This window comes from Eretmochelys imbricata, chromosome 4, assembly GCF_965152235.1.
Source record: "Eretmochelys imbricata isolate rEreImb1 chromosome 4, rEreImb1.hap1, whole genome shotgun sequence".
Classification (NCBI taxonomy): domain Eukaryota; kingdom Metazoa; phylum Chordata; order Testudines; family Cheloniidae; genus Eretmochelys; species Eretmochelys imbricata.
In genome coordinates this window covers 62104250-62131896 of record NC_135575.1, presented here as the reverse complement: position 1 = coordinate 62131896, position 27647 = coordinate 62104250, and the positions used below count along the sequence as shown (strand labels likewise).

Genomic DNA, 27647 nt, shown 5'->3' with positions numbered 1-27647 from the left:
GTCCCTTCTGACCTTAGTATCTATGAATCTATAAGTAAGCACCATCCATCCATCCATCCATCCATTCTGTGCACTGAATGAGGCAAGAGTGCCGTGGGGGGTGTGTGTGTGTGTGTGGAAGTATGTGATCACGTAATTAAACACTGTGTTACAATACATATGCACAAGCGGGGTGAATTATGGTTGCACAGGATGCCTTAATTCTGGCATTTCCTCACTTCTGAGTGCTTGACTTTGCAACCTTAATAATGTTCCTTTAATGTAATTTTGTGTGTGTGTGTAATTTTCCTGCTTTTAAAAAAAAAAAGCAAACTGAGAAAATAAATTCCATCATGTCCAGCCATGTTGGATCCTTTACTGCACAGATCTCTGCCTCTTGAACTAAGTAATCAATAGCAGTAGATTGTCATCCACTATGTGGAGCAGTCCTACAGGGGGATGAGTTATGTAGTTTGCCAGTGGATTTCACATATTTGCTGACAGCAGAGGAACTGTGAAACTTGGGTATCTTGAGTTCAAATCCAGACTCTGGAGGGGCTATGCTCAGGCAACAGGAGGGACACAGACTCTTCTGTGTCTTCCCCTTTTACCTCCCCCCAAACTGCCGCAAAACTTGACCCCTTCTGCCATCCTTTCTCATCTCTCTGTCCCAGTCTTGTCTCACCTTACCCTGGGTCCTCATCCCAGTTCCATTCTCCTTAAATAGCTAATCTGTTTTCCATTTCTCAGGCTTCCCTCCTAGTCCCAGTCTTTTACCCAGTCTGTCTGATCCCTCCTCTCCTGTGCCCCCCCTGGGTCTTTGTCCATGTATGTGTCACCCCATAGCCTTCAGTTTCCTTTCCACATTCCCTGTACCCACTAGCTCAGTTTCACTCCCCAGGCTCCTCATCTGATCTGTCTCTCCTGGCTCCTTTCCAAGTTGCTTTGCTCCAGACAGTAGCAGTTCTCCTCTCCTTCCATTCCCCAACATTCTTTGTCAGGTCTCAGAGTAACAGCCGTGTTAGTCTGTATTCACAAAAAGAAAAGGAGTACTTGTGGCATCTTAGAGACTAACCAATGCTCACGAAAGCTTATGATCAAATAAATTGGTTAGTCTCTAAGGTGCCACAAGTACTCCTTTTCTTTTTGTCGGGTTTGTTTTCCCTGTGCTCTAGGCTGGAACATGCTCTATGAGATTGAGGTCTTTGGAGATATTGGCTTTTAAGTTCTAGCATGTCTCTGCTGAGCATGTGTGAACTATGATTTATTTTTTCCCAAGGGTTTATAACTTGGGCAGATTTTTATAAGGACAGCAAAAGGAGCATCTCTGAAAGAAAAGCTTTCTTTCACTTTTTCTCTTTTCCCCCCACTGCCAAATTTTAAGTCCTTGCTCCAAAGGATGGAGAGCATTTGAAAGAAAAGGTTGCTAGAATTTTGTAACATGGGCAAAATCTGTTGTGTTTTTTTTTTTTCCTGGCTTTGTTCTCGAAAATGACTGAATAGTTTTGGCTGATTTTTTTTTTAAAATTAATTATTTTAAAAGAAATCAGCCAGAAGCTGACACTCAGCATGTAAAATTTCAACCTAAATGGTTAAGGTTTGGCAAAGTTGCAAGACTGTTTTCAGTTGCTTATAATAGCAAGCGCTGATGACTTAATACACAGTGTTACCAGCCTCATTTTGAATACTGTTAAATATTTCACTGCTTTCATTTTTGCAGCTATGCTTATTCCAATGCCAAATTGTCCCATGCTTTCCTGTGTGAGGAGTTTATTATCAAAATAAATGAGGGGCTAATGATTGCATTATTTTTCTTATTTAATTAAATATTAATATTTCCGGATGGCCACAGCTCTGAGGGACTTTGCAGCAGAACTTAAATATAGCTTTCCACATGCTACATCAGATTTTGGTTTGTAGGCTTAAACTTAAAGGGTCATTAATTTGAATGCCTTTGCTGATCCTCAATTGTGATAGTTCATTTCGTTCTGTGATACTGTTTTGTGAATTAATCAGGACCCAACCGACATTTAGCATCAAGTGAATTTTTCCAATTTTTCTTAAGAAATAGCTTTACATAGATTTGTGATGTTCCCCTCTGGTGTTATCTGGACCGGTGATCTACTAGCCCTCTCCAATCCTTGACTCTGGGAGCCAGCCTTACCCTAATCTGATGTGAGAACCCCAACTCCCAGGCTGTTCATGCACAGCCTCTGGCATGTAAGCTGCTTCCAGCTACTTGCAAACGAATGACACTTGCCAATATCGCCGATCCCAGACACAACCCTAGGAACCTCCGTCTTGCAGTGTCCAGTTATGCCTGCTGGACGCTGAAAGCTTATATGAGTTCGTCACTTTAACAAAGAAATTGATATGTACCAGGCTCGTTATCCCAAGGGGAGCCTCTGACACACTTCAAACCAAACGCACTGCTTCAGGTAGAATAAACAAACAAATTTATTAACTATAAAGATAGATTTTAAGTGATTATAAGTCAAAGCATAACAAGTCAGACTGGTTACCAAAAGAAAAGAAAATATAAGCACGCAGTCTAAACTCTCAACCCTATTAGACAACTAGATTAAGCAGTTTTTCTCACCCCACTGGATATTGCAGTCCTTTGGCCCAGGTTTAAGGAACAAACCTGTATACTATCTCCTGTGTTGGAGTCTTGTCTTTTTCCTCAGTGTCATGGTTGCTTGCAGCATAGGTGTGGGCAGGAGAAGGGCCCAGTATGTGTCCACTCTGCCTGTTTTATAGTCAGTCCGTGTGCTTGCAGAACACAAGTCCAGGCACATGTGGGGGACATTGCTGAGTCTCTCCAAGCAAGGATGAGCAATTCCCTTGATGGGGCTTCATGGAGGTGAGTCATTGCATTGTAGTTCCCTAGCTGGACAATGGCTGTTGATGGGCCATTTGACACCCTGTCCGGGTGTTGGTTACTTTCCTTGCTGTTGCTGCTGGGGAGCTAATATCTGGCTGATTCCCCAACTTACAGCATGCTTTAGTGATCACCATACAACACAATTCTCATAACTTCATATGCATTAATGATACACATATTTGGATAGAGAAATGACTTTCAGCAGACCATAACCTTTCCCCTGATATCTTAGATGGCATGCTTTATATGTGAGATCACAATTATATGAAAATGAAATCTATGGGGGTTACAATATGCTCCCCCAAGGTATAGAATGTCACAAGATTGTATAGCAGTAATCCAGTTTCAAGGTAGCAAAGGGATGGATCACTATGGCGAGTTCTGCCTCAGAAAGAAAAGGTATGAAACTTCCAGCTAAATGCAGATGATAAATAATCTTAGTTACAGCTGCTACATAGAAATGCAGAAATATCTGATAATCCAACCAGACTCCAAATACCAGAGCTGAGTAACAAATGGCAGGCATATTACCACAACTGAAGGAGCATGTGTCACCTCTGGTATTTCTTGTAGCTATTTTTCTTAACCTACGTCATAACTTCAGTCTAGTCTGGATTAAATCACAGCCACCTTTCTATCATCCAGAACTATATTTTTGCATGTCAACAGGCAAACCCATCAACTGCACCAAATAGGTCAGTAGAATTGCAGATGCATATTGGAGACATCACAGCTCTTACCTATTTTGTCTTCTACATTTGGGTTCATATACATGCTAAAAAGGAAAGATGTGAGACTAGAACCTTGTGGCACCCTCATGAGAGTGCCCTTGGGGAAGATGACCATTTGCCAAGCATTACACTATGGCATAAAGAGAACTGATCCATTTTGTATAACTCTGCTTGTCTGCCACAACTTGCAATTGTTACTTCCTTGTGATTAGTGGTATCCAAGGTAGCTTTGCCTGAAGAATATGAATGGACACTTGACTTGCAACCATTTTCCAGAAAACCAGCACTGTGTCTTTACCATACTTTGGTCTAAAACTGGATTGAATAATTAAGTCTAAAGACTCCAGGTATTGCCAGACTTGCTTTGATACCATCTTTTCTAATCTTCCCCAAATTAAAACGAACAAAACAAAATGAGAAACATTGCTAATATCAAGTGATCAGCATTTGGTTAAAAAACTGTTGTTTCACCACATGGCATCTACCTTTTTAAAAAAGAGACATTCATAGCTCCCCTCAGTCACAGATCTGATATGTCTCCATTACATTTTACCAACTTGAGAAATATTGGTCCAATTCACATCAGAGCCTGAACCTCCAAGATCTTGTTGAACAATAATGTCTAAAAGTCAGTCTTTATTTGTCCAATAATGGTCTTCTGAGAAGCCAAAAACAGTCTGAACTGGAGTGATCTTACATGCTGAGTACTGGAAAAGTAGCTTGCAGTGAGAAATACTTAATTCTGCCACTGAATGAAGAGGGTGAAAATTCATTAAGTTGTTGTCCATCCCAAACAGGTCCATCAAGAAAGACTTTTCCTATATCAGCATTCCTCTGGTGGAAACAAAGAATATATTCTTTGCTTCCAGTGCAAATCTTGGATTAATAATTGAGATGGAGGGGCTGATCCTATTGTCAGTTTGGCACTTCCACATCCTACAATCTTCCATCATGTTCCATCTTGCAGCCAGTCCATATGCCAAGATGATTTCAGTGGAAGAAGCCAGGGAAGAAGATGCTTGGGAGTCACTGCACTGATAGTCATGGTTTAAAATTTTTTTGGCAAACCAACTCATTAATAAGGCTAACATTTTGTCATGGATATTTTTAGTAAAAGTCAGGGGCAGGTCACGGGCAATACAGAAAAATTAATGGAAACCTGTGACCTGTCGCGACTTTTATGAAAAAAATCCATGACAAAATGGGGAGCTCAGCTGTGGGGTCCCCACAATGCCCCGCAGCGGCTAGGCAGCTGCAGGGTCCCCATCAGAGCTCCAGGGGTCTCCCTACCACCCTGCAGCTCCAAGCTGTGGTGGAGGTTGCTGGAGGTCACTGATTCTGTGACTTCTGCGACATCCTTGGCAAAAATTATAGCCTTACCCATTAATAATAGGCTGTGGCCTACGTAATAATCTTCTTCAGAGCCTTGGAAACCAAAATAGTTCCATTAGTCTGAGGGGAGACAATGAAAGTCTTGCGTCCCAACCTCAAAGAGCACAAGGCAGTGGTGTTGACAAGTACTGACTATCCTATTTCCAAACCAAAAACAAGATCCAGGGTGTAATCTGCTGTATACATTGAGTTGGAACCACTTGGGATAACTGCATGATTATCATAGTACTAGTCATGAAATTCTGAGCAATTGGTCAATCCAGTGAGAAAATCCTCCAGTCCAGTCATAAATAGTAGTGATTTGAGCCACAGTCCAGGAACAAACTCTCGAAAGGGACCAGAGTAACTAGTGTTAAAGGCTGTACAGTTTTCATCTGCCTAACAAATGGACTGTTCTTGTTCTTTGTCCATACCTCTGATCAAGAAGCTCAGACTCATGCCACACAATCTTGTCTTCCTTCCCCTTAGAAATGTGTGCGTGCGCGCGCATGGGAAACATCTACATTTCTGGGTTATCATATTATTAGACTTGTGCAGTGTTGCTTGACTTTCTCTTGCACACCCTAAAACTGACTAAATGAGGAAAACCATCTATGTAATTGCTTAAGTTCCCACAAACCTCACACACAGTGCTCTCTTAGTAAGTCTTCCTTATACCATAGTCTATCAGCCACTTCAATTGCTACACTTTTTAAATCCCGTAGGACTTTAATCTCCTCCCTTTCCAAAAAATCTGAGGACAAACTGAATATAGCCCTTTTCCCCAAATCCTGGTCATTTTGTGTCTTCAGTCCAGGTTGATAGCAATCAAAATACTCAAACACCTTCACAGACACCCTCCTTCTCAAAGACCATGGATTAAAATTTGGCTTCACCATAAAAATGTCAGTTTAAAATACCCCCATGTGACTTGAGTTCTGTCTTTTTGCTTTTGTGACATAAGCCCTTGCTCCTGTTGCTACTGCAGAATCTACAAAAAAGTGAACTAGAGTCTGTTTATTCTTGTCCATAATGAGCAGAAGTATTTGCTAAGGCCTTGACTGTGCTACTGCTTAAGTTGATGCAAGTTACGTCACACAGGGGTGTGAAAAAACCATCACCCTGAGGGACGTAACTTACATCCACTTAAAACTGTGTCTGTACTGCCCTATGTCAGTGGGAGACACTCTCCTGCTGACATAGCTTCCGTCTCTCATTGAGGCGGAGTAATTACATTGACAGGAGAGCACTCTTCTGTCGATGTAATACATCTTCACCAGATGCGCTAGCTGCTGCTTCAATGCAGTGGTGCCGATTTAGCACAGTAGGGAAGAGGAGCCCTAGGTTTCAATCAGTTAAATCTATACAATGCTATGGAATGCAGTGGGGTTGCACAGATGGGTGTCCTTGAAGGCGTCATATAAAAGCAATGGGGCTGTACAGGTGTTACTGAGGGGCTAATTGGCTTTCAGAATTTTTATTATGGGCAGTGGTGTGCAAATAGGAAAGTCTATTGTGACTTTCATATTTTAGGAGCTACTTCTAGAAATGGTAGCTAAAGAAATAAACATTTTAGTTGTAAATTGAGCAAATGTACTTTAATCCAAAATGCCACTAAACCTGCAGAGTAATATTCCCCCTTCCCCAAAACAAAACAAAAACCCCAATTACCTTGTATATGGCTCTGAGAATGTTTGGTTCCTTTAAAGATCAAAGGGTTTGGTTCACAACTGACAACTCATTCCTGGGTCATCTTGACAGGAAGTATAAAAAACAGTTTCTCTCTTATACCAGTTACCTCAGACATCTAACTCTTTTCCTTGTGTACTGTTGAGACAAGGTGGTTAGAACATCTTGTCTCACCATTCTTCTCTCACAATCTATCTGGCTCAAAAATATATAGTTGGTATAATTTTGTGTCTGGGGGACTAGGCCCTATTTTTAATAGGTTTCAGTTACCAGAATGCTTCACAGAAGCTTTAAAATGAATTTTGCTCAGTAAGTGAGTATAAGTCAAGTTCTTTGCATCATAGTCTGTAAGGGAAATTTTCATCCATTTTCTTCAACTCCTCACAAAAAATTTTCAGCCTAAAAACTGCTTGTTGCCACAAATGAACTGTGACATGTTTAAAGTTCCTAATTGCAACTGTACTTCTGTGTCTAAGGCCTGGTCTACACTACGAGTTTATGTTGGATTTAGCAGCATTAAATCCGAATTAACCCTGCACCCGTCCACACAACGAAGCCATTTTTTCGACATAAAGGGCTCTTAAAACCGATTTCTATACTCCTCCCCAACAAGGGGATTAGCGCTGAAATCGACATCGCCGTTTCGAATTAGGGTTAGTGTGGACGCAGTTCGAAGGTATTGGCCTCCGGGAGCTATCCCACAGTGCACCATTGTGACCGCTCTGGACAGCACTCTGAACTCGGATGCACTGGCCAGGTGTACAGGAAAAGCCCTGGGAACTTTTGAATCTCATTTCCTGTTTGGCCAGGCGAGCTCATCAGCACAGGTAACCATGCAGTTCCAGAATCGAAAAAGAGCTCCAGCATGGACCGAACGGGAGGTACTGGATCTGATCGCTGTATGGGGAGAGGAATCCGTGCTATCAGAACTACGTTCCAAAAGACAAAATGCCAGAACATTTCAAAAAATCTCAGTGTCCATGAGGGACAGAGACTACATCAGGGACACATCAAAGTGCCGCGTGAAACTTAAGGAGCTCAGACAAGCGTACCAGAAAACCAAAGAATCAAACGGACGCTCAGGAACAGAGCCCCAGACATGCCGCTTCTATGCTGAGCTGCATGCAATTCTGGGGGGGGCTGACACCACTACCCCACCCCTGTCCGTGGACTCCGATGATGGGGTACTCTCCACCATGCCTGAGGATTTTGCAGATGGGGAAGATGATGATGAGGAGGACGAGCTTGGGGAGAGCACATAGCACACCGTTCTCCCCGACAGCCAGGATCTTATCATCACCCTGACTGAAATATCCTCCCAACCCAGCTAAGACGGAGAAGGGACCTCTGGTGAGTGTACCTTTTAAAATATAATACATGTTATAAAAGCAAGCATTTTTAATGATTAGGTAGCCCTGAGGACTTGGGATGCATTCGTGGCCAGTACTGCTACTGGAAAAGTCTGTTAACATGTCCGGAGATGGAGTGGAAATCCTCCAGTGACATCTCCATGAAGCTCTCCTGGAGGTACTCTAAAAGCCTTTGCAGAAGGTTTCTGGGGAGAGCAGCCTTATTCTGTCCTCCATGGTAGGACACTTTACCACGCCATGCTAGTAGCAAGTAATCTGGTATCATTGCATGACAAAGCCTGGCAGCATATGGTCCTGGTGTTTACTGGCATTCAAGCAACATCTGTTCTTTATCTTTCTGTGTTATCCTCAGGCCAGTGATATCATTCATGGTCACCTGGTTGAAATAGGGGAATTTAACTAAGGGGACATTCAGAGGTGGCCATTCCTACTGGGCTGTTTGCCTGTGGCTGAAAATAAATCCTCCCTGCAGTTAGCCGGGGTGGGGAGGCATTGGCGCTGAGCTGTTTGTGTTTGGCTAGCAGGGATCTTCCCTGATACCCGCCAGGCGGTTTGAGGAGGGGAAAAGTGGTCATCCTAGAGAACTGGATGTGGGGAGGGGGTTAGTTTGGTTTCTGCTGCTGCACGTTAACAGGAAAACCGCAGCACTAAATGTCCAACTCAGTGGGCTTTGGTTGGTATGGGAAAGGAGGAGGCTGCTGTTAGGAAGGTTGCAGAAGCTGAAAGACTGTGGTTTACCATGGCCGCCTGCAAGCCAAATTCTGTTGCTCGGCCCTGCGTGTGTGATCTCTAACACCAAAGCCGCAGGCACTCAATATAAGATGCAAAATGCGACCTTGTACCAAAATCACATGTGCTATGTAATGTGAATATTGTTGTTCGCTGTGAAAGAGTATAGCCATTGTTCTGTAAAATGTATCTTTTTTAAATACTTCACTCCCTTTTTTTTCCTCCAGCAGCTGCAAATGTTCAAGCCTCCCTCCTCCATCCCAAAGGCTATCTCAGATAAGGCGGCGAAAAAAGCGCACACGTGATGAAATGTTCTCTGAGCTCATGCAGTCGTCCGGCACTAACAGAGCTGTGTGGAGGGACACAACAGCAGAGTACTGGACGGTGGCCGATGAACGTGAGGAGAGGTGGCGGCAGGAAGATCAGAGGAGGCATGAGGCAACGCTGGGGCTACTGCGGGATCAAACGGACATGCTCCGGCGTCTGGTGGAGGTGCATGAACGGCAGCAGGATCACAGACTGCCACTGCAGCCCCTGCTTAACCGTCCTCCCTCCTCCCCAAGTTCCATAGCCTCCTCACCCAGAAGCCCAAGAATGCGGGGGCGGGGGGTGGAGGCTCCGGGCACCCAACCACTCCACCCCAGTGGACAGCCCAAGCAACAGAAGGCTGTCATTCAACAAGTTTTAAAGTGGCTTTTTCCTTCCCTCCTCCCACACCTCACCTGGGCTACCTTGTGAGTTATCTCCCTATTTTTATAATCAATTAATAAAGAATACATCATTTTTGAACGATAGTGACTTTATTTCCTTTGCAAGCAAACTGTGATCAAAGGCGGGAGGGCGGGTGGCTTACAGGAAATTTAGAGGCAACCAAGAGGGCGGGTTTTCATCAAGAAGAAGCAAACAGAAGTGTCACACAGTACCCTGGCCAGTCATGAAACTGGTTTTCAAAGCTTCTCTGATGCGTAGCGCTTCCTGCTGTGCTCTTCTAACTGCCCTGGTGTCTGGCTGTGCGTATTCAGCAGCCATGTGGTTTGCATCAACCTCCCACCCCACCATAAACGTCTCCCCCTTACTCTCACAGAGATTGTGGCGCACACAGCAAGCAGTAATAAGAATGGGAATATTGGTTTCGCTGAGGTCTGAGTTAGTCAGTTAACTGCGCTAGCGACCCTTTAAACGTCCAAATGCGCACACTACCACCATTCTGCACTTGCTCAGCCTTTAGTTGAACAGCTCCTTACTACTGTCCAGGGTGCCTGTGTATAGCTTCATGAGGCCAGGCATTAAGGGGTAGGCTGAGTCCCCAAGGATAACTATAGGCATTTCAACATCCCCAACGGTTATTTTCTGGTCTGGGAAGTAAATCCCTTCCTGCAGCTGTTTAAACAGACCAGAGTTCCTGAAGACGAGAGCGTCATGAACCTTTCCCGGCCATCCCACTGTGATGTTGGTGAAACGTCCCTTGTAATCCACCAGTGCTTGCAGCACTATTGAAACGTACCCCTTGCGGTTTATGTACTGGCTGCCCTGGTGGTCCGGACCCAAGATAGGGATATGCATTCTGTCTATAGCCCCACCACAGTTAGGGAATCCCATTGCAGTAAAGCCATCTAGTATGACCTGAACATTTCCCAGAGTCACTACATTTGATCGCAGCAGCTCAATGATTGCGTTGGCTACTTGCATCACAGGAACCCCCACGGTAGATTTGCCTACTCCAAATTGATTCCCGACTGACCGGTAGCTGTCTGACATTGCAAGCTTCCACAGGGCTATTGCCACTCGCTTGTGAACTGTGAGGGCTGCTCTCATCTTGGTATTTTTGCGCTTCAGGGATGGGGAAAGCAAGTCACAAAGTTCCATGAAAGTGCCCTTACGCATGCGAAAGTTTCGGAGCCACTGGGAATCATCACAGACCTGCAACACTATGCAGTCCCACCAGTCTGTGCTTGTTTCCCGGGCCCAGAATCGGCATTCCACGGCATGAACCTGCCCCATTAACACCATGATCTCCAAATTGCAGGGGGAACGTGGTTTTAGAGAAAAGTGTGTTCATATCCTTATCACTGTGCTTCCGTCGCCTCCTCGCCTGGTTTTTCAGGTGCTGGTTCTGCATAAACTGCACGATAATGCGTGAGGTGTTTACAAGGGTCATAACTGCTGCAGTGAGCTGAATGGGCTCCATGTTTGCTTTGCTATGGTGTCTGCTCCTGCTCGGGCAATCAAGGGAAAAGGGCGCGAAACGATTGTTTGCTGTTGCTGTGACGAAGGGAGGGGCGACCGACAACATGGCTTACAGGGAATTAAAGTCAACAAAGGGGGTGGCTTGGCGAGAAACACAATGGCCCCCTCAAGGATAGAACTCAAAACTGGGTTTAGCAGGCCATTGATTTCATGGAGGGAGGGAGGAGAAAATGAATACAAAACAAATCTGGTCTATTTCTTGTTTGATCCACTTCATCTATCTTTATACATCTTGCTGGCAGCAGACTGTGCAGTATGACCACTAGTCATCATCATCTCCTGAGTGCTCGGCAGAAGACGGTGCGGTATGACTGCTGGCCTTCGTCTTCTCCTGGCTGCTGATTAAAAGACTAGGACTAGGACTGCCAGTAGGACTGAATCGCCATGCGACGAAACTTAAAAGGGAAATGATCTGGCTGAGACATTCCCCATGTTTGCCCAGGCGCCCCTGACCTCATCGAGGTCAGTTAAAAGAGCACCCAGGACTACGTCGACGACGGCTACCAGTCATACTACACTGTCTGCTGCCAAAAGGCAATAAGCTGCTGCTGTGTAGCAATGCAGTACCGCGTCTGCCAGCACCCAGGCGACATACGGTGACGTTTAGCTGAGCGGGCTCCATGCTTGCCGTGGTATGGCGTCTGCACGGGTAACCCAGGAAAAAAGGCACGAAACGATTGTCTGCCGTTGCTTTCATGGAGGAAGGGAGGGAAGGGAGGCCTGACGATATGTACCCAGAACCACCCGCGACAATGTTTTAGCCCCATCAGGCAATGGGATTTCTACCCAGAATTCAAATGGGCGGTGGAGACTGCGGGAACTGTGGGATAGCTACCCACTGTGCAACACTCCGGAAGTCGACTCTAGCCTCGGTACTGTGGACGCACTCCGCCAACTACATGCACTTACAGCATTTGTGTGGGGGGACACACAATCGACTGTATAAAAATGCTTTCTACAAAACCGACTTCTGTAAATTTGATCTAATTTTGTAGTGTAGACAAGGCCTAATACTAGAGGGGGCCGTGTTGTGTAGAAGCTATCACTTGTGGTGTGGGAGTCCACTGTAAGGACATTTTGTAAACCAGTTGCTATGCTTTCATAATGTTTTCTGTCTTGCAGCTTTTTACATAAAGCTGATCATTGTAATATCTATGATATCTGGTTAAAGATGGTAAACCTCATGTTTTAATTTTTAAATGTTACACATTCTTGGCTTTTCAGATGCTCTTTTTCAATTACATCCCCGTCCCTAGAGAGTGGGGAGCAGTACAGAGGCATTGCGGAAGATGAAGGAGCAGGGACCTTTTGGTTGCCAAGGTGCTCTCTAGTCATTCTTCCCTCTTCAATTTTAAATGGAAGTAATCCAAGTATAGGGTTTAATAATCTCATCCTATTGCAAGCTTTTGGGCAGTGAAGAATGCGTTTAGTTTGCTTTTGAAGGATGCATATTTCCATGTTTAGAGTACAAATCTTTTCTCTTGTACAATACTCAGTACAGAGCATTACCATGGCTTCCTTCATATATACCAAAATGATGGTTGTGGTGTCAAATCTCTGTGTTCCATAGTTTACATAAGGTCTGTCAGCTGTATTTATACTGAAATTCTGGTATTTTATTACCTGCATATAATGTTTCCAAAGAGTTTAAAAAAAGCTATGAACTTGCCTGACAAGTGGTTGCGTATGCCCAAAAAGGAAGAAATTTTGATAGTAATTATTTTTTTGGAATTTGCAATACTTTAATTTTAAGATTTCTAAAGAAGGTGGCTTTGTGGGAAAAATGTGGGAGGCTTGCTTACAAGATAACTGGTGAGTTGTTAGGACAACTGTATGGTTTTGTCACCTTTCTGAACTGAGAGGGAAACCTGGTATATTGCACATCTTTTCTGTGCTTATTATCCATTTCCAGTGTAGCCACTGCTGTAATATATCCTCAGACAGAACTTAAATTTCATAGTATGTAAAAATGTGTATGAAGGGGGTTTAAGACTGAGAAAATATGGGAAGGCAGAAATTTTTAATGACCTAAATACTGACTCTCCACTTCCGTAAAGCTAATAAGTAATTAATTCTCCATGCTTCCTCAGTCATTCTTTTCCTCTTTTAAGACAGACAGCTTGTGTCTAATTGGAGCTGGTGGTTTTGAAATGTGGGCTGCTTCCACAAGGGAATGAAGCAAGACCACAAAACTTATTCTGCCTAAGATCACAAGCTGAACTCAAACTTGGTCTCAGAAGTAAGAACAGTGGATTCTTTATGGATTTTAAAGGCCAAAGACAAATATTATTAGTTTTAAATATATGGAAAAATAACAAGGTAGGTATTAAATTGTATTGGATGAAAACAAAGGAGGTAAAAGCAATGCATTTTGAATGAGACTTGGAGAGGAAAATAGTTGTGAAATTAATCAGTAGTTATAAATCATTGAGAAATGGCCTCTGTTCTCAGTTCATCGCTCAAGATGGTGTGAAGTTAAAAACAAAACAAGTATCAGAGTAACAGCCGTGTTAGTCTGTCTTTGCAAAAAGAAAAGGAGTACTTGTGGCACCTTAGAGACTAACCAATTTATTTGAGCATGAGCTTTCGTGAGCTAGAGCTCACTTCATCGGATGCATACCATGGAAACTGCAGTAGACATTATATACACACAGAGACCATGAAACAATACCTCCTCCCACCCCACTGTCCTGCTGGTAATAGCTTATCTAAAGTGATCATCAAGTTGAGCCATTTCCAGCACAGATCCAGGCTTTCTCACCCCCCCCCCCCCGGGAACACACACACACGTGTGTGTGTGTTCGCGGGGGGTGGGGGTGAGAAAGCCTGGATCTGTGCTGGAAATGACCCACCTTGATTACCATGCACATTGTAGGGAGAGTGGTCACTTTGGATGAGCTATTACCAGCAGGAGATTGAGTTTGTGTGTGTGGTTTTTGGAGGGGGGTGAGGGGGTGAGAGAACCTGGATTTGTGCAGGAAATGGCCCACCTTGATTATCATACACATTGCTAAGAGAGTGGTCACTTTGGATGGGCTATTACCAGCAGGAGAGTGAGTTTGTGTGTGGTGGGGGCGGAGGGTGAGAAAACCTGGATTTGTGCTGGAAATGGCCCAACTTGATGATCACTTTAGATAAGCTATTACCAGCAGGACAGTGGGGTGGGAGGGGGTGTTGTTTCATGGTCTCTGTGTGTATATAATGTCTACTGCAGTTTCCACGGTATGCATCCAATGAAGTGAGCTGTAGCTCACGAAAGCTTATGCTCAAATAAATTGGTTAGTCTCTAAGGTGCCACAAGTACTCCTTTTCTTTTTACAAAACAAGTAGTGAATAACTTCCATGAAATTCATAATGTAAATCTACAGCTATCATCAGACAATCAAGGCTAAGCAGTCTTAAGGATAAATCTTTGAAAAACTGGAGGCAAGAAACTTAAAGGTGTACTGGTAATTATTAAAATGATGCCCTTTTTACTATAAATGAAGTAACAATTATGTAATTAATTTAATGGTTTCAGTCACCTAGGTAAGTGTTTACCTCATAGTTTGGCACACTTATAGAAATCATTTACACTTAACATTTGTCATAGCTATATCTGAAATTAGCCTCTGATGCACTGACATGAGACTTCATTTGTCTAAGTTTCTTCACAGTAAACATTTTTGCCTGGTACAAATAACTTTAGATCATTAAAATAATAATTTTGGAGATTGTGTACAGGTGCACTCCACCTTTTACATGATGGAATGATTGTGAGCAGAGAGAGGCATTGGCAGTGTTCTATGTTTGTGGGCCTAGGCAAGCACAGACATCGCCTCCAAATTGTATTTGCTGATGAAAATACTGCTCTATGTACTTTGAGACCTCCCAGCTAATCAGAGAGGATGATGTGAGACTCAGCCAGGTAATTCCCTTACTGCTCTGCCAGAGAGAGGACTGGTGCAAATAGAGAGCCTCTTCAAGGAACAGAATGACAGCAATGGGGAATCCGTAGTGGGAGTCATGCTGTCTGCTCTTCTGAGAAATTTCCATTTCAGAGACAGCAGGGAGAAGGAGCACTACTTGATATCAACCTGTCACGGCTTCCTTCCTTCTAGCCGGGAACAGGGAGGTAAACATACTCCACTGGAAAAACAGACAGATAGACATAGTGGCTGAAATCATTGCCCAGGGATGTTCAAGACATTATTACTGCGAGGAGGCATCACTACCACAGATGCTGCAGCAGGAGGGGAGTACCATCATGTATGCTGACAGGGAGAGCAAAAGGTCCTTTGGCATAGCCTGCAGGGCTTTGGACTTGTCTGCGTTGCCTCTTCACACCTTGAGGAGGAGTGTGCTGCTGCTGCAGCAGACAGGATAGTAGAGGGACACAAGAACGGATGCTGGTACCCACTGAGTCAGATCCTCCTCATTGCATCAGTTGGCTATCACCTACCTCTCCTCCTCACCATCAAGTATGTACTCAGAGTGCCTTTTTAGCACAGCAGCGCCACAGTCTTCAACACGTACACATGTGTCTTCACAGGGAAGGTGGAAAGGCTTTCATTCATCTGAATAAATAGACACTGGCTTCCTCAGGAGCTCACCCTGTATGTAATACAGGACACCAGCAGCAGTCTAGTGGAAGACCCTGGAGCTGGGGCTGGATAAGAAGAGGAAGATGACAACAGTGTTTTTTGTGCATTGGGGAGAGAATTGGGAGGAGTTGTGTGAAGAAATACACCTTTTTACGCCCCTTTAACTTTTTCTTCCAGATAAAGTGAGAAGATCTTTTGCTTTTGCTGTCAACATGATACTTAGCTTTAAACATAAGAACGGCCATACTGGCTCAGACCAAATGTCCATCTAGCCCAGTATCCTGTCTTCTGACAGTGGCCAATGCCAAGTGCCCCAGAGGGAATGAACAGAACAGGTAATCATCAGGTGATCCATTCCTTGTCTCCTATTCCCAGCTTCTGGCAAACAGAGGCTAGGGACACCATCTCTGCCCATCCTGGCTAATAGCCATTGATGGAGCTATCCTCCATGAATTTATCTAGTTCTTTTTTGAACCCTGGTATAATCTTGGCCTTCACAACATCCTCTGGCAAGGAGTTCCTACAGATGGAAATGCACAGAGGCTCTCAAAGCAGAAAGAGATTATTTATTGGTAATTGTTTTTCAGGAGAGATTTTTTGTGAATTCATACCATCAGTCCACCTTCCCACCTAACTCTGAATTCTCCCAAACCACAGAGTTCAGATGTTATAAAGAAGGAACTGAGAGGTGTGTGTGATCTCCTTTGTAGTGTAGATTGATAAGATTGCCCTCCTGAGAGATTTCAATTGACATGGCTTTTTAAGGCAGTTCTGCAGATTTATATCAGTCTCCTTGTTCTCTGTTCTGCTATTCAGTGCTACTGCAGTGTCTGGCAGCCAGGAGAAGCAATTTCAGGTCAAGCCCTACTAAGCCCCTGATGCTGTGGGCTGCCGCATGAAGTGAGTTTGGAATGTGTGAGCTGTGTCTGAACTGGACATGCTCAGTGTGAATGAAATTTTCTGAGAATTAAGCCAGCATACTCTAAGAAGTCTCTACAGCACATGTACAAATGGTGATTTTTATTTTTCCTCCAGAGGCTTATAAATCTGCCGAGTTTGGGTGGACTTTTACAGGGATGGCCAAAGGCACCTCTTTAGCTCCGGGGTAATCCCTTTACCAAACTTCAAGCTCCTGCTCCAGAGCATGGAGGCACTAGAGTTTCTCAATAGAACAATTGTGTGATTTTATCATTGTACAAATGGCTTTGTTTTTGTTTTTGTTGTTTTTGCTTCCCCCTTTCTCTGAACTAGCAGACCTGTTTTTTTTTATGCTAAAACTTAAAAGTTCAGCATAAGACAAACACCCATCATGGCAAATTTCAGCCCAAATGGTCGAAGTTTGGCCAACTTGTAAGCAAATGAAAATAGGGTATTATAATGGGAAATATTGGACATTTTATAGATGTTGATGCCACCACCATATATTGAGCCGTGAAACCAAGGCTGAAATTGTTCAGCTGCACTGAGCAACCTGCCATGCTTAATTAAACAGATGCCTATTTCTCATTTGCTATGATTAATTTGTTGTAGGGTTAATTGTTAGTGTTTGAATTTTTTGTTTAGGTTTGTACTCAAGTAGTTGATTTGCTTGATTCTTTTTGACTTCTTTTTTCATGCCTGTCTCTGTCCTGAAACTCATTAGACTTGGGAGTTAACCAAGTTGTCCAGTATTGAAGGTTGAATGCCACCAAGAATACTGTGGAGAAATGCTTACATTCATCTATGAGTAATTTCACCCACAAACACAAATTCAACTACTATCTCTAAGCTGATGACTTACAGAACTCTCGTCTCCAGATCTGTCTCTTTCTGTCCAAACGAAAGTCATCTCCTCATAGATGTCTAGGCATCAGCTCAAGTTAAATATGATTAAAACAGAGCTCTTAATCTTCTGTTTTCACCCCCCTTCAGAAAAAAAAAAAAAATCCCCGCTACCTCCTTTCTCAGTCACTGTGAACAGCACCACCATCTTTCCTATCACTCATGCTATTAACCTGGGTGTCATCTTCAACTTAGACCTCTCTAGTTTCTCATATCCAGACTGTCTCTAAGGCTTTGTCTACACTGGAACTTCGTCAGCAAAACTGTTGTCGTTCAGGGGAGTTAAAAACAACCTCCCCTCAAACGACAAAAGTTTTACCGATAAAAAGAGCTGATGTGAACAATGCTTTGTCAGCAGGAGAGCACTCCTGCCGACAAAACTGCTGCCACTCATTGGGAGTAGAAGTTTTTTGTCGTCGGGAGAGCTCTCTCCTGCCAACAAACAGCAGCTACACTGCATGCCTTTTAGCGGCATGGCTGTAGCGGCACAGCTGTATCGCTAAAAGATGCATAGTGTAGACAAAGCGTTCGTCTTGCTGATTCTTTCTGCTTAATGTCTCTAAAAATGGCCTTTCATATTCATCCATACACCTAAAACTCGATTACTGCAAGATTCTTGTTTTGATACATTTGATAAATGCAATCTTACCCTACTCCTATCCATTTAGAATGCTACTACAAAGATCATTTTCCGAGCACATCATTTTGACCATGTCACTATTCTCTTTGCATCCCTCCACTGGCTACCTCTTCTCTATCACATCAAATATAAACTACTTACCTTTTGTTTTCAAGCCCATTCACAACCTGTCCCCACCCAACCTGTCATCTCTCATTTGCAATTGAGATGTTGACTCCTGCCTCCCATAGTCACATGATGACAGAGAGATGATAGTGGATGACAGCCTCCCTCGTCCACTTGTTAAATTTTCACGTGAGCACCTTTGTGCTTTCCCCATGCTATCCTTTGCTCTTGGGAGGAACTACCCATGAAGATTTGTAAAACTACCTCATTATCCTCCTCCAAATCCTTCGTTAAAACTCTCCTTTTCCATCACGCTTACATAAAACTTAACAACTGTTAGGCTGCTGGTATGCTGAAACAACAGCCTATCCTGCTGCCCAATGTGGTCACTGTTTCCTTGTATACTACCATCTGTCTGTCTGTATGCACCTGTTTTATACTTACATTGTAAGCTCTTAAGGGCAGGAACCATCTTTTTGTTCTGTATTTTGTACAGTGCCCAACACAGTATATTCCTCCTTCATGACTAGGCCTCCTAGGAGCTATAGGAATACAAATAATAATCATTGATGTTGCTCTTTTTGATATACAAAAGCATTTCTAAGGAGTCATCAGCTTGCAGCTTCTCGAGGCAATGATATCCTATCTTTCTTGTGGTAGTTCTTATAGTTGTGATAAGCTGTATTTGCCCGCACCCTAATGTTACAAGTTATTCTTCAGCCTCTCTGATATTCTTCATATAATAAAACTTTCTTAATGTATGATTTTACTATCTTCATGTTGAGCCTTGTCCTAAGAACCAGGAAGACGCTTTATTTAAATGCAAATTAGTTAAGGATTATATAGTTAATGTAGGATTATTTACTGTTTTATGGGTTTTAAAAAATACTCTTGTTATTATACAGGCATAATATTAGACTGCCAGAAAGACTGTGAGAAGATTATCTAAAGAAATCTGGTGGGTAACTGTTAGCTTTCTTTGTCTTCTCCTTGTTCATAAAACAGTATGGGGGCTCCCAATACCTGTTTTTTTGGTTAAATGCAAAATATTTTGATGAAGGAGCTCATTTAAAATGTTTTCTACAATCTTACATTTTTGCTCTGTGTCTGTACGTACATGAAGAACTCACTAAGTAAGCAGACCATCATTTCACTGCACAAAGTCCTTGTTTTAGTAGTAGTAGTTACTCTTGTCATGGTATGTGCTCTAGGATTTATGCTGATATAGCAGTTAGTTGCAAAGACTTACATAGAATGTAGTTCCATCTCAGAGGCAAGAACTAATGTGATGGGGATTTTATTAGTAGCTATCTGGTTGAATATTAGTACTCTGAAGCTAGTAAATAGATTAGTTTGTGCACAGCTGGGTGTCCCACAACTCTTGAACATAGAAGTTGACCTTGTCACTCCCTATTTGAGAATAACTCCTTTTGGTTTTGAGTGATTTATGTAAGAAGTGCAGAAGACAGCTACGTATTTTTCATGGGCGTCCATACATCACGTGTACTTGTGGTTTTTCTGTTAATTGTGGAAGTTTTGTTACAGTTTTGGAAAGGAATAATTTAGTTACCCTTCTGACCAAAATCTAGATGGCATTACATGTGCTGTGACATCATATGTGAGCCCTGTACAGCACCTAGGCAGACAGAATGTCACTAAGATCTACTCATTCAAAACCTCCTATGGTAAACTAGGGAGAAAAATCTTCCCTAAAATTATAATCTGTAAAGGATTCTCACTGAGTTTATGCTGCTTAGCGCAAGACAGGTGAAACGCCACAAGTACTGAAATTTTTGGTCTTTTCTAAAAGTGGTATTCGTGGGCTGAGTCATGAGTACCCCACATTTTGCCCCTTACTGGGGCTCATGAGACAACCAGAACTTTGTTGCCCTCCCTCTGATTAGTTCCTTGCTTATGGCCTGTGAACAAACTCTTGTAGGACCTGTGCCTCTTCAGCTGCTGCTCTTGCTCTTTGTTTTGCCCAGTTCTAGCCTGCTTTGGGTATCCTTTTTTTGGTATGTCCATTTCTGCCTCCAAGTCATGCCTGTTTGCCTCCAAGTTTAATTATATTTCAATTTTCTGTCCCTGCAGCTATTTGGTATTTGAGTTGTGTACTACAGTATAAACACTCTGTTAGCAATAATGTATTTCACAAGATAATTAAGAGAATACAGAATGGTTTGAATTATTTCAGAAAGGTTGGTTTTTGTGATTATTTGCTGTACTTAAGCTTCTGTTAAGAGCCTTCCTTGTTCCTTAGGAGTTAATTTTGATTCCCCCACAAGGATGGCTACCTCCTGGGTGGAGTGCGAATTGGGTCTCCTGTGAAACTTTTGAGAATATTATGTGGTCTTCAGTAATTATTTCCATTCGTCGTTGATGGTCTGCGGATAAAAATTTCGATGTGCCATAATCCAAAGCAGCACAGCCTATTTCTCATCTTTTCTAGTCTCATCTTGTTGGTTTTGAAGGTAATGTGAGGCATAGCCCATACCCATATTGATGGAACTTGCTGAGCAGAAAAGAAAATGTATATCTTAACCTTATAAATTGGATTTGTGCAGAAGTCCTTTCCAATGCAAGATCTCGCCCATGTGTTGTTTATTTTTCAGAATTATGATTCTGCTTTTTCGCTAAGGAAGTTAATAATCTTGTGTCTGAAGGCAGATGCCAATGCAGGATTGCTCAGAGCACAAAATCCTTCTCCTTCTTCTTTTTTGAAATCCATAAAAGGAGCAGCAGCAGCCCAGATTCTGGACTGGTAGAGCACTTAGGCAAAAAAAGAAAAATATATCTGAAAGACCAAAATGACATTTCTGTAGTTTAGTTACTACAGTCAAAATATTTACATATGAGACTGTATTACTTGTGATGATATCTTTAATTGGCATTATTTTGATATATATATATATATATATATATAAGAGGGCGGTGAAATAATTTTTTTAAATGTATCTCCTGGAAACGTTTAGGGAGTTATTTCTTCTGAAACTGTGCTGTACTTACTTAAAACAACAAACAACCAAAAAAACCCAGTTCCACCACAACAAAAAGCTAATCTGCAATTGTCAGCCTTCTTCCTTTTAAGTAGTGTTGTGAAGACTGGTTGTATACAAAGACTTTTATTCCTGCCCTGCCCTTTCTCCCCATACAAGCCGGTGCTTTGGTCAATGGGTTGAACATGTGGATGGATGACGTTAAACAATACTGACATAACATCTTTCATTCAGTCCCAAGGCACTTTACAATTATTTTGCCTTAAGTCCCTTTTAGGGTAGGTTGGTAAATAAAGACTTAAGGTTGGGGTGGGAAGATTAATGGCTAGGAACACAAATTATTGGCAGAGAAGAGGAAGTAATAGGCTGAAATATGGTTTTGAAGCAGTAGAAATGCCAGAGCTGACACTGGGGAAATTGCTGAAAGGAACTGAAGCTGTCTGAAAGACTTCTAGAATGAGACTTTTTCTTTCTTCCTTTGGTGGGACCATTGGTCCAAATGTTGCTGGACAAATACTGTGAAGTTAGATGCTAACAAATAAGGAAAAAATGTTATTTTTATTTAAGATTTTCAGTATCAAAAGTTGTACCTTAAAATTACATTATTACAGCTGAATTTTGCATTTCAGTGTCATACTTTTCTGTTCTCTCTAGTTTAGAAATTAATATAGCCCAGTCACTTTCATTTTTTAGTCAATTTCATTTTCTGTTTTTGTGTGGTATTCAGACAATAGTGTGGTATTTAGTTTGGTAATAAACAGTTTTTACTGAGCTTATAAAGACTTGTATAGGTCATAGGTTTGGAAACCTGAAATCTTTGTGGGTCAGATTTGACCCACAATATGGACATGGATAACTACTCAGTACATTTTCTAAATTCCCAGTTTAATAATCCTTGGCACCTTGGAAATCGAATATTGCCTAATGACTTTGTTCTTTTACCTAAAAGGTACTCTGTTCTTTCTCTATCACCATGTCACTTACGGCTTTTGACTTTTTTTTCATCTGCTTGTGTACCAATACTGTTCATGCCATGATTGGTCTAGAACGCACGTAAGTCATGTTTGGAATACAGAAAATGCTCTAATTACATATTTTTAAAGATTCTTTGTAAATAACATATTGGGACTGTAAGTGTTCAAAAGTGAAGGGATATTAAGTATTTGCCTTACTTGTAACAAATATAAGGATATTACAAGGTGGCCTCCCTCCAATCCATCAGCGCTTTTCCTCTTGAACTACCCACGTTCCTGGTTTCCTAAGAATGGTCTTGGAGGAAGACCATCTTTGTTTCCTGTTTAAATTCTCTCTGTTGTAGCACTGTGCCAACTTTGCCATAGTTAAGAGTAAGACCAGCTTTCTGTGTAGAGCTTGACTTGTGTAAGTGCTCTAAAATCTGTACCTTTTCTCATATTGCCTTGAATTTTTGTGTTTCTCTTGGAGGTATTGGGTTTAGTCGGAGATCCATATTTAGTCAGAGAGCCATTCAAACCAGGAGTTCCCAAGGTACTGCTCCCTGGAAAAACTAGCTTCTTTTTTTTAAGAGATGGCATGGTTTGCAATTTTTTGTGCACTGATAAAGATCAAAACAGAGCTGAGTTCATAGCATCAGAGTCTCAAATGCTTGAGAGTTACTCCAGTAAAGTGCATGCCACTACTGATCCAGTCTGCACCTCACAGAGCTGAAATGAATCTTATTGAACCTCTGAATACACATTCACCTCCTTCCTTTGATCACAAGCACACAGGGCTCAGGGAGAGAGGCTCACATACACCCCAAGAGTGCCACAGCCCCCCAGATCTCCTCATATCACAATCACAGCTCTTCAAAGCTGCTCCAACTAATTCCTCCACCATTCAATACAGCTGCACTTAACACAGTGAATGCAGCCAGAGTTCATGCGGTCAATTTCCACTGGCTATTGCCAGCTGCAGGGGGTGCAGAAGTAAGATTGTACCATAAAGTGAATTTATGAAAATAAATAAAATGAGGGCTACTTTACTAACGTTCTATATTTAAGTGATTAAAACTTTTAAAAACTTTTATAATTTTTTCTTCCTGAAGACTACACAGAAAGTAGTTTTAAGGCTTATCTACAGGGGAAGTTTCCAGAATAAGAGCATCTGCATGAGGAGATAATTCAGAATAGTTATTTGGTTTTAAAATAATGCCTACCTTACTGTGAATTAACTTCACGGTATAGACAAGACCTTACACAGGTAGCATTTGATACAGCAGGGAAAGAAGACAACTAAATAAAACTACAGTATGATGAGGAAGAGGGAATGAGGATGAACACATATGTAAATATCACCATATCTACCTGTAACAGGGTCTTACCTGATCTGCAAAAAGAAAAGGAGGACTTGTGGCACCTTAGAGACTACCACATTTATTTGAGCACAAAAGCTTATGCTCAAATAAATGTGTTAGTCTCTAAGGTGCCACAAGTCCTCCTTTTCTTTCTGCAGATACAGACTAACACGGCTGCTACTCTGTTACCTGATCTGGTGTCAGATGCTGCCCTTGCCTCAGTTTCTTCACTCAGATAGACTCATTGTCTCATGTTTGGGTGGTTCTTTGGCTCCTGGGACTAAGATGCATTGATTTTTAGTGACTTTGTCCTCCAGCCAAATCTAAAACATCAGTCTCCCTGCTATCAGGGATAAACCAAGTCTAACAGAATAAACAGTTAGCAGCCTTGCACTGGGTTTTCCTCTGTTCTACCTAGGGTTAAGAAAACCCAATGAGTTCAAATTACCCACCTCTTTTGGCTAAGAGTGATAGGCTTGTATTCTAAGTATTCATTCCTTTGAGTATAGTTCAGGCAGTGAAGATTCTCCCAGCCAACAGTGTGGCAGTGTATTACTTGAATTGGTAAGGAGAATTTTTTTTATCCCTGTCTTCTCAAGTTTCATAAATCTTTGGGAATAGTGTATTCTGAACAAAGTAATGTGTTCAGCTCTGCATCTGATAGGAGTGAAGAGAACACCTTAGTAGACCTAAGTCAAACAGAGTCTGAACAGTGTGTCTGTGTCTCTCAAAGATTAAGTAGTAAGATGGTCTCAAATTTGGCCTGATCAGCGATTCAGCAGTTCTTGAGATGTGAGAGAGCAAGTTGGCATCCTCTTTTTATGGAAACAGTCTAATCCTTATGATTGCCAGGAAAATCTTGAAAACGTAAACTGAATGTAGTAGATGCAGTGACGTGTAGAGCCAGCCTAAATCAATAGGTGTGAATTCCCATTGAGATAAATCAATGAGAATGTACTTTTCTTTATAAAATCTGCTAATTTAGATGTCCAGTGATTTAGAGCTCATCTAGATTAGGGAAATCTGCATCAGTACAACTAACTACATGGATGTACTTACATCAGTGCATCACCTTACTGTACACACTACACTGATGGAAAACAGAGATTAAACGGGTGTAATTACCCCAGTGTAAATAAATACGTTTAGATTCTGATGCTGTCATATTTCTGGTAGCTGGGACACTAAACATATATCTGTGCTTTAATTTGGCTTTGCTGATAGGAGTATCTCAACCCCAGTGATGTAAAGCAGACCACCCCTCCATGTGGTGGAGCCCAACAGAGTGCATGTGATCATATTTTGAATATCTGTGTAATTTGCTATGGGTGGCATCTCATTTTTTCTTAAGGCAGTGGAGCTTGAGCGAGCCCCGCTACTTTTTTCTATTTTATTTGTTGGTGGTGAGTTCAGTTTTTGTCTCATATGACCCTCCAGATATTGGCTTATTTATCTGAAGTGTAAACACAGTGTCTGAAGGTGAGTGCCATGTCAAACATGGACCTGAGGATATATCTGCACTGTATTAAAAAAAAAAAAAAAAAAAAAAAAAAAGAGCTGCAGCAGCGAGTCTCAGAGCCTGGGCAATAGGTTTGGGTTCATGGGAATCAGACTGTGGGGCTAAAAATAGCAGTGTAAACGTTTTGGGGCTGGGTTGGAGCCTGGGCTCTGAAACCCTGCAAAGGAAGAGGGTCTCGGAGTTTGGGCTCCAGCCCAAATGTCTCGACTGCTATTTTTAGCCCTATGAGCCCGAGTCAGTTGGCAGCGAGTCTCAGAACTCCGTCGTAAGTGGGTTTTTTTTTTTTTTAATTGCAGTGTAGACATACTCTGTGGTTCGTGTCAGGCATATTTATTTTGTATTTAGGGAGAAGGCTCTCACTGCCTCTTCTCCACCTTTTTCCCTAGTTCCTGCTAACTTTGGGTAACAGAAGGACGTTTGGAAAGAATGAACTCAAGTGGTCTAGATCACTTAAGCATGTGATTGACAGACATAGACTCAAAGGAAAAAAACAGAAGGTATGTCATTGGAAAGGGCTAACAGATTTGAAACCACATCTATTGTCTTACATTAGGGATCAGAAGCATTACCAAGACTTGAAGTCACTTTTTCTAAGGTCATAGTACACTACAAAGTTCGGTCGCCATAAGTTATGTCACTGTATGTCCGCTGACTCTAGTAGGTCATGTGGGCGCACTTGGTTGCTTGCATCAGCTCTGTGCATCTTCACAATGAGTGGTTGCATCAATGTAAAATGCACTTCACCGTAGGTAGGTATCTCAGTTACCCATGCCAATGTCCAGCTCAATGTCTTGTGGGACATTTCTGCAGTGTTTTGTGGGTTGCCACTTGTCTGCCCCAGGGTTTATGGGAGGTAGGTGTCCAGTTCCCTCCATGTCTCTTTCTCCATTCCATAGTGCCTATTCCATCCCATAACTGTGATCCTGTTTTTGAAATCTTTTATTGTTTTGTATGACTCTTAGTCTTTGTCATCTCTCTGGCACAGGGTGGATTGATTTAAATTAAGGCAATGATTTCAACCACCAAGTGGTAAGCCTCAATTTAAATAATCGATTTTAATCAGTTTTTCCATTTGTACTTGAGTTATTTTTCTAAAGAAGAAGATGCATTCTAATTGATTGAGAACCATTAAAATGTGTTGATTTATAACTAAATAGAGCCTTTACACTGGATTTGTTACCTCCTTTTGCTACCTAGTAGGGTACACTATAACTATATACCTTTATTTAAGCAATTATATAGATTAATATTTTCAGATTCTTATTAATTGCACCTTTTTAGTATGTTAGGAAAGGGTGAATGATGTATTGCTTATTAACTAGATAATTAACTTGTAGCTCATGATTTGTATCGATGCATTAGGATGGTAACTGGAATTTAATTAAACATACAAGCCATTATATAACATTTCTTGTTATTAAACAAAACAACCTTAAATGTTTTGGATAGATAAACTTCATTGTTTTCCCATCAGCTGGAGTGTAAGTTTACATGGTGGGTTGTGTCATAAAGATTCATTATTTGAGAACTGAACCAATCGGAGTTCATGTATGGAGAAGCTACATGGAGAATGAGACCATGCAGCTCGGCTCGGTGGATGATCATGATGAGATACATGATGATGTCTCCTGGAGTCAGAGGCCAGGTCCCAATAACTGTGATGACTTTGCCAGTCTGCACCCAGTAGCCCAGCCCCGGGTACTTCACAGGATCAAGCTCTTAATACATAACCTATTGTGCCATGTGTAAAGCTTGATGTCAAAAGTTAGTTGTTTCTCCCCTGATTCTTTCTTTATATAGAAAAGCAAACTTTAACTCAGAGTTTTTGATAGAGGCTCATGGATTCATATTAATTCTTTCTTAAATGTTTTAAGAAATTCTCATAAGTTTAGGCCTTAACATATTTTGTATTAAATTCAGATTTAATTTTAGACAAGTTTACTTTTAAAAAGAAAAACTTCTTATAATTTAAAAACCAAAATCAAACAGTTTAAATTAATTTTTTTTAAAGTTTAAAAAAAAATCAATTTGTATCCTCCCTGCTCTGGCAGAAACATGGACCCTAAACAACTCAGTGCAACTCTCTTGAGCGTTGTAGTACGGAACACACAATTCTCATGTATTTGCAGAACTTGAAGGAGTCAGAATTGCAATGAGGAAGATATGGGAATGTTCAAGCACAGTAACTGCATGCTGATGGACACAGCAATTGAAAATGCCAGGTTGCTGCTGTTATTCATGGAGCAGCTCCATACAGAGGATCACCGCTTCTGGGGCTGAGAAATGAGCAGTGCCTAGTGGGCTTGTGTCATAATGCAGGTTTGGGATGACAAGGAATGGCATTAGAACTTTTGTATGCAAAAGACCACATTCCTGGGGCTGTGTGCTGAGTTGGGCACAGCCATCCAGAGCAGGGACACCAAAATGAGAGTTGCATTGACAGTAGAGAAGCAGGTAGCAGTCTTGCTTTGGAAACTTGCAACACTGAATTGCTATCCTTCAGAAGGCAATCATTTTTGAGTTGGAAAATCCACAGTGGGGGGGACCATTGTCTTGAAAGGGTGTAAGGGTTATTAATCATCTCGTGCTATGTAGAATTGTGATTCTTGGTAATCTGCAGAATATTGGATATATTCGCAACAATGGGGTTCCTGAAATGCGTTGGAGGA

At 41.9% G+C, this 27647-nt stretch overlaps 1 protein-coding gene across 5 annotated transcripts in view; it reads left to right on the top strand.

Annotated features, from left to right (window-relative positions):
- Nucleotides 1-27647, top strand: part of FBXW7 (F-box and WD repeat domain containing 7) — a 286522-nt gene that overhangs the window by 36602 nt on the left and 222273 nt on the right. For 2 of the 5 annotated variants that reach the window (XM_077815369.1, XM_077815371.1), the window contains exon 2: nucleotides 19055-19107. The exons of 2 other annotated variants lie outside the window; for them this stretch is intronic. The gene's annotated coding sequence lies outside the window, so the exon portion shown is untranslated. Of the gene's footprint in view, nucleotides 1-19054; nucleotides 19108-23608; nucleotides 25476-27647 lie in introns of those variants that run through there. One more of the 5 variants, XM_077815368.1, reaches the window with a different exon arrangement.